The 8,134-nt window shown below is 45.5% G+C and overlaps 1 long non-coding RNA gene across 1 annotated transcript; it reads right to left on the minus strand.

Annotated features, from left to right (window-relative positions):
* Positions 1-4,538: 4,538 nt before the first annotated feature.
* On the minus strand, positions 4,539-8,134 carry LOC144097230 (uncharacterized). The gene is made up of 3 exons (XR_013306959.1): positions 8,069-8,134; positions 7,907-7,956; positions 4,539-4,617 (listed from the first exon to the last, which is right to left on the minus strand). It is a non-coding gene; the product is annotated as an uncharacterized LOC144097230 (long non-coding RNA).

Here is an 8,134-nt window from a genome sequence, read left to right on the forward strand (position 1 = left end):
TTCTTTCTTTCTTTTCTTTCTTTCTTTCTTCCTTTCTTTCTTTCCTTCTTCCTTTCTTCCTTTCTTTCTTTTCTTTCTTTCTTTCTTTCTTTCTTCCTTCCTTCCTTCCTTTCTTTCTTTCTTTCTTTCTTTCTTTCTTTCTTACTTTCTTTCCTTTTTTCTTTAGCCGAGCTGTAGTAGACATGGGAAATAGTACAGTTTGTGAACGACGAGTCACGCCCGTCCGACCCGATGTTGAGAAGCTCCCACTGGCGAAGACGAGTCACGGTCGGCACTGGGGCTGGTTGGAATTTTCATCACTAGAGGGCGATGGTTGTTCCTGAAACACATTTCGCGCCTTTAGCGCGTATTTTACGCCTAACAGCAGTCATTTTCGACAAAAACTGCCAAAACAATTTTGCGATTTAGTGGCGGTTAAAGGGTTAAATTGTAGTTCCCTAGGTTCAACTAAGATGGCGCTGAATGCTCAATAACAGCGCGGAAGCGTTTTAAGTGGCGTTCCTACCCATCGATACCGGGCTAACAATGTGCAATGGCCGCTGTAGGGAGCGGGCTAAAACAGCGCTATGGACGGGGCTGAAAGAAAGAGGCACCAGGAGCGCTGCCCGCATCTGTCGTGTCTTTCTCGCTGTTTTAAGAGTGAACGTTAATTGGTCCGTGGCTAAAGTTTACCCGCTACCAGACGCTAGAGCGCAGAGCGCAGTTTGGAAAAAAGCTCTTTAGAGAGAGGGACCCTTGCTTCAGGTTGCAGATTGTCAGTCTTGTGGCGCGAAACAAGAGGGAAGAAATTTCCCCGGTGGTGGTAGGTTGGCAGGTGAAGATAGAGTGAGCAAAAATAAATAAAATAGAACAAAAGATAATACCCATTTATTAAATTTGGGCATCTGCGTTAACCTGAGTAGCCTCGCAAGCGTACACTGCCGCAGCCCGCATATTATCGTGACCGCAGGTAACATTGGACGAAACAGCCTGGGTAAAGCAGTTACCTGAGTAACCCAATCGACCTGGTTACTCAACTTGGCTGGGGAGCGTTAAGCTCTTCATGACTGCTGCTGGCTCCGTGCTTGAAAGTTCTCATTGACCAGCATGTCACTATTACGACGCCACTTACCCTGGAGATAGTCTCATATACAGATATACACTATGGAAACCAGACCGGTATACTGTTCGTGACCCACAATTCAGCCTCCAGTACCCTTCCCGTTTACCTTCTCGCCAACTAAACTGAGGCGGGGGTTTGGGGGGGGGGGGGGGGGCGTAGTAGTTCGACCGCGAACTGCTTCAGCGGAATCTAGCGAGTTGTCTATGGCGTGTCGTGCGAAACTAACGAGAAGGGCGCGACACAATGGGCCGTGCTTCGTCAAAGTTTCACGCAGTCAATGCGTCTCGCCGCGCTTGGGCTAACTCGTTTATGGCCGGCCGGGGTCGTAAATTGGCCGCTTATTTATTTAGTCGCTGCGCCGCCAGTTAGCCTTCGACCGGCACTTTCGAATTCCCGGGCGCCGCCGTTAAGCGTATACAAGGACGCGCGTCCGCCGTGCTGGTCAGCTGGCTCTCCGGCCGAGCAAGTATCTATATATACCAGCGACGCGTGACACACATTCGCGTGTGCAGTATGCATTGCGGTAGAGACTTGCTTAGTTGCAGGTAACGGATACCCTTTGCAGGACTCAGGTCAGTTGGATTTACCCTATGGAACGCTTTGAATACTGAGCTCACGGTTGAAGCTAAACTGAGGCCAGCACAGAGAGCTATGGAAAGGGAGGTGATAGGTGTAAGGTTAAGAGACAGAAAGAGAGCAGAATGGGTTAGGGAATAAACGCGAGTTAATGACGACCTGGTCGAAATCAAGAAGTCGGCAAGGGTGTGTAATGCGATGCAGGTTAACCGATGGTCGCTTAGAGTAACGGACTGGATTCTAAGAGAGGGCAAGCTTAGCAGTGGGCCGCAAGGAGCCAGGTATGCGGATGAGATTAGGAAGTTCGCGGGGATAAGATGGCTGCAGTTGACACGGGACAGGGCTATTTGGAGGGACAGGGGAAGTCTTTTGTCCTGCAGTGGGCGTAGTAAGCTGATAATTATGCTATTAATTGTTCTGCCAGGGACAGCTTACAGTAGTTCTCTGGTGGGTGTCTGTTGTCCAGAATAGACTAGGAAAACCAAGAAAAAAATTAAGAAAGACACCGTGTTCGAGCGGGAGATAAAACTACGGAACTTCTGGCTGGCAGCCCGAAGCGTAACTTTTCGAGTACACCGCCGAAATACTTTGTGGAAGAATGTGCAGTGCGGGCTGTCGTTCGGCGGACGTCCCATTTCGGGCCGCGCAGTCCATGGCCGACGGCAAAGAAAAGTATAGTGCGAAAGACTTCCCCCGTGTCCGTCAACCCACTCTAGGATTCGTTCTATACAAAGGAATATCCGGGAGTCCCCATGTACAGTCTAAGCTCCGTGCATGAGGAAGCAGACAACCATCATTGAAAAGGCGACAGCTAAGCTCAGAGTTGTCTCAGCCTAAAACTGCGTCTTCCAGCTGACGCGACTTATTTAGGTACAGGTAGAAAGGAATGCGGCTGCTGTCGAGAAAGCGTTTTCGCTGGTCACGTGGTCGAAACGAAACTAAGAGCGCGCTTATTTTTTTTCTAGTTGCGAAAAGGGGAGGGAAGTGTACTATACACTGTAAAAACCAATACCCCTATATGGGAGTAAAAAGAGAGTAAGCTGTCCTCTAGAGAACTCCGTTGAAAGTGACAGCGCTAGAGGACAGTTTACTCTCTGTTTACTCCTTTCTGTTTACTGTGTAGGCTTGTCACTTTCATATCTTTATGCCGGGCGTCACGAAAGATCTCGAATTTTTCTCTGTGCGTGTGCGTGCGTGTGTGTGCGTGTGTGTGTGCGTCTGCGTGTGTGTGCGCGTGTGCGTGTGCGTGCGCGCGTGTGTGTGTGGGGGGGGGGGGGAATCCTACGTGTCCATTGAGCTACGTCTTAGCTTAGAGGCACGTCATATTCGATGGCTGCTAATAACCGTAATTTTCGGTGTGCAGTTTTGACATGTTGTATTGTCCGCTGGGCTCAAATTTTCCTGAAAAAAAATTCTTTTTACTAGATTGTCCAAGCCCAAAACATACTGCGCAGGAGAAAGGTGCGCAACAGAGGATAAAAATGTATGTACACGCAAAGTGCAAGATTCACAAAACTTGAAAAAAAATAGGCTCAGAGGATTTTATGCAACATTCGGAGATGCGGAAAAAAACAGTGTAGTCCCTGAGCCCGCAAAGCACAAAATTTCAGCTTCTAAACGCGTAGGGACCGCATACGCTAAAGCGGAAATTACGGGAATTTACAATACCTGGAGTTTTTCAACGTCCACAGAAATCGTAGTGCACAAACACTTGCTGCAACCTCGTGTTCAATGGGAGGACGCCACAACAGCTGTACTACTGCGGCAGGCACTGGCTCGACTGATGAAGTTTTGTAAATATTCAGCAAATAATCTGAATAAAATAATAACAAAACTACATAACTAATAAGAGTGTAAACTTTCAGCACATCCTTCTCTTTATGTCAAATTTTAGTTTTATAAACGAGCTTATATATACCCTCCCTTTGTCGTGCCATTTTCATAATACATCGTAAGCTTCTTGGCTTAGAGAACAGCCATGTCGACTCGCCATTTTTCCTTAGTCTTGCAGGTTTCCAATCCACTCTATACTCATTCTTTGACTGCCGTCCAGCGAAGAGGGCAGTTCTTGTCGCTTCTTTTCTTGCGGGCGGACTTGAAACTTTGACTTCACTGTCTTCCCTTCTTATCGTCGCTCAAACGTTCTAACCTCTGTTCAATTTGCAAGGAATCGCACGCACCTGCCATCTTAAGTCAAGCCACAAAATCACTTTCTGAGCTCTGTGTCCTACACTTTGAAAATGATCTATACATTGTATAGAAACTCTCTTTTGTAAGTTCATAGTATGTATACTGTCTGCAGAAAAAAGTCTACCATAGAGCTATAGGTGGTCTATAGACTGTTTATAGGATTTGTATCGCCTATAGACTTTAGGACTAATCTATAGACATTATAGGCAAAATTGTATGGACAGTCTATAGACTGTCTAAAGAAATTTTTGCAATGGCATATATAGAGCGTCCACGTCCCTTCCCTCCCGTATCTACCCCGCCCCATGAATAGGCAACCCTGTCCTACTCCACCGCATCTCACAGACAGCCTCGTTACAGCTGTATCACGTGAGCAACAGTCGCGAGATCCAAGTTAGGACTGTCAGTTGGAAACAATTTTGTGGTGATGTTCAGCGGAATTTCACTGGAATTCTATCGACTCAAAGTTCGTCGATGTTATCGCGAGGAATGTTCTGCAGAATCGAGATCTTTTCTCTTGCCATATATGCGAGAAGGCTGGCGACAATGTCAGGCAAAAAATTCGCTGTTTTCGCCAGAGGTGCGTGCTAATTCCACACGCTTGTAAACGGTGAGCAGGATTTCGCCCACAAAACAGCGGACGTGAATGTGTGCACACTAAAAGACTCACGTCTGGGATAGGGCAGGTCCTGGACGCTGGGAACTGCACTGATGACGATCGCCTCCATGATACCAAATGTGTTGGCCACCTGCGACCGGCACATTGGGCAGCGGGATAAGCATAAGACGGCGTACATATTGTGCAGACACGCTAGGCAAAAACGCGGACGCTGCGGGCATGCAAGAATAAAACCAAGAAAACACAAAACCAGCGACAAAACGGCTAACAAAAAAGGTTTGTAGCCAGCGACAACAAAAAAAGCTAAAGGGCTGAATAACTATATATGAAAAGGCTAATATGCTGCAGTTCCTTGACACGCGTTAAGCCGCACGTTAGCCTTTTTGTTGTCGCTGTTTACATAACTTTTTTGTTGGTCCTCTTGTTTCTGTTTTTGTGTTTTCTGGTTTTTATTCTTACCACACACGTCTTCAGCCCCTTGTTAGCAGTTGAGCGCAGCACGCCCCTTCCCTCTCCCTTTCTTATGATGAGTTGTGCCTGTTAGTATTGTTTTTTATATTTGTTCCCAACCCTTCAAAGCCTAAATGTTCCCGCTTTCTCAAAATAATACGTAAGTTGATGGTCAGCGCTCGTCCAGTTGTCTATTTCTTGTCCTGTCCTGTACGCTGTTTCTTTTTTTTTAAGAGAAACCATTTATTTAATTTCGTAGATTTGAGGAACGTCCAGGCAACAATGAATTGGAAAAGTAACGTACTGCACCCACTGCATTTACCTGGCCTGGTTAAGCGCAAAATGGCAAGTGCTTCTGTTCCGCCTTAACTCAAGCAACTGGGCGCCGGATGCCGTCCATGGGCTTCCAGTTGTTCCAGCTTTCACACGACTGGCAAACTGGCAAAAGCCCGTAGACAGGAGTCACGGCGAAGTAGACGGTTGCCGCTTGAGCTAAATTGGAGAAAGACGACGGTGGACACCGTTCTTGCCTCTCGACTCCTGTCTTTCTCATTGTATTTAGCAATCGTTTCGCAAAAATCAGTATGAGTTCAAAAGAGTTATCTGCCGGGCTAGTTGGTTGTCAGACATTATAATAGGATTTTAGCGCTCAGACGTACTGTACACAATAAAAAAAAGAACGACACAAGCGCCCGTGTTGCCTTCTTTCTTGGCGCAGTACGCCTGGGTGATAAAATCCTTTTATAATGTCAGTTTAATACCTGTGCCACACGCACAAACTTAACGCCATTAAGTGTTTACTGCCTTAAGTTTGAATGCATTCGAGCTGTGCCATGCTCATAAATTTAATGGCATTAGCCTTACTGCCATTCACGACCTACTGAGTTTGCCACAACTCATTCGCCGCCGGAGCAAATGCGTACTCTCGTCCCCATGCCATACGCAGAAAAGCATCTAACTTTGTTAGTAACAACTTCCTTACCAGTAGTAAATGGTTAATTCATAACTTTCAGTCAGATGAGCCAGGCCTATTGCATTTTTGATGCGAAGGGCGCCATTTTTTCTAGAACTTCTGACAGATACTCTCGACTTGTGTGCTGACACGCGAGTCAATGACTAATTTTTCGAATTAAGCCAAAACAGTGGTATTTTCTGCGAAATAATTTCATACTGCACTTGAATAACATTCCCGAGATATAGTGCTCATTAGCACTGTTTTATATTTAGGTGAAATTTTTCACTGCCTTGCAAGCAATATCGTCCTCGTGACTTTCGTGTAATGACATTAAATGTGGACGTGTAGCACCAACTCCGAAAATAATGGCATTAACAAACTTAAGGCCATAACCATTTACTGCAATTTCTTGTGCGCGCGTGGCACGGGTGTAAGTTCGGCGAACTGAGGGCGCTGCAACTGCAATTTTACTATTTTCGAAGCGAGCGACTAAAACGCACGCAGCTTCTGATGTCTATGAACGCTTGTTGCGAACGTTTAGAGTTCCCATGAATCTGGGAATTAACAGAAGATTAAAGTAGGACTCTTCCCTAACTGCATGAGTTTTTATCGCACAACACGGAATGTAGAAATATGATTTTCCTTCATTAAAAAGGAGGGCTGCATTAGCAGCATTTCTACCGTGAGATTGTTGCCCATATTTTGCGCAATACATTTTGTCGTTGATGTCCGTATGGTCCCCTGGCGTTCGCTGTCCCCAATTTGTAACCGATTTATCAAAGGAACGCAGCTCGTCGCTAACTCGTTCCTTCTGTTGATACTGGAAGCAAAGACCGATATAAGGGCCCTGAAAGGGGTGAGAAATCAAACAAACAACAAAAACACGTACAAACCTAAACAACCAGGTACCAAGAAAACATGGGTATACATGGTGATTCAGGGATAGGACGATCACTAATTTTAACAACTGTTTTTTTAGGTAAAGGGAGACTTTTTGCAGCATAGTAATACAAGTGCAGGTAGACGTCAGAAAACAGGTGATTCATGTGAACTATTAGAGTGATTAAGTCAGTGTTAATTGTTAAATTTTAAACTATAACCGATAGACGCCTCATTCAATTATAAACTTGTAGCCAGTGACTGGTAATAACCATGTCAGGTTTGGTGCGAAAACACTCATGAACTCACCAAAAACCGACCAAGTACCTTCTTTGGATCTTGTGCCGTGCAAACTAATGAATAACTACAGCAAGGGAAGCATATTTGAATGGAAACACCGTGCACAACTGTAAAACGGGGGAGATTTCCATTGTTCCAAAATAATTTGGTGCTAACGGCAGGCAATGGCTCAGAAGGAAAAGAGAATAAGATGGTTTTTCCTTCCGGCAAAAATTATTACCGAGCTTTGGCTCAAGCTGTGGTGTGGCATATTTCGTGGTGTCAAGCGCCTGCATCGCAATATGCGACACTAATACACGTAATGTTGACGGGGCAACAACGTCAGTTTGGGAAAACGGGACCTTCCAATTAAGCTTGCTCAAATTGATGACATTCTACTGTATTTGACTCTCATATCCCGAAACCGGTTCTGAGGACATTTGCTTTTTTTTTGTAACACCGTTCGGTTGAAAGTACTACGTGTGACAAAGATTAGCTGCTTGTGTCCCGTTCCAGACTTGTCAAAATTGCGAGTTAATGTGGTCTACTGTTTTATTTCGTACAGTTCATTAATTCCGTCGCGAGATGATTTTATGAACAAGACGCCGCGCAGCAAGTTTATTTCGCTTCTGCTGAGATGGTCCACATTTCATAAACAGCCTGTTAAGAGATAATTAAACTTAATGAGTGGCCTGAGTTTTGTTTGAGCGCGATACTCTCTCTATATGGAACAGTAGGGAACGCGCAGCGCCAATTTCTCTACGCCTGTGCTTGCAGGGGCCTTTCTTCCAAAGTCGTTCTGGCTGGTAAACGCGTAATATTAACTAGAGATTTAGCTTAGCCCGCAGATACTCACGGCGTAAACAAAAGCCACAAAGATAAACCCCTTCGACGTGGTTAGACTCGCTGAAAAAAAATCAGAGAAAAGAAAACAAAACATCCGAATTAGCTCAGCGAAATGCTTCAGAGGAACATGTGCACCTTGTAAGCGTAATGGAGGCTCGCATCAAGTACTTACACATGACTGGTCCAGTAGCTTCTTGACGCCGCCGCTGGTCAATGGCTTCTTCTGCCTTTTCTTCGC

Source organism: Amblyomma americanum, chromosome 7, assembly GCF_052857255.1.
Source record: "Amblyomma americanum isolate KBUSLIRL-KWMA chromosome 7, ASM5285725v1, whole genome shotgun sequence".
In the NCBI taxonomy this organism is placed as follows: Eukaryota; Metazoa; Arthropoda; class Arachnida; order Ixodida; family Ixodidae; genus Amblyomma; species Amblyomma americanum.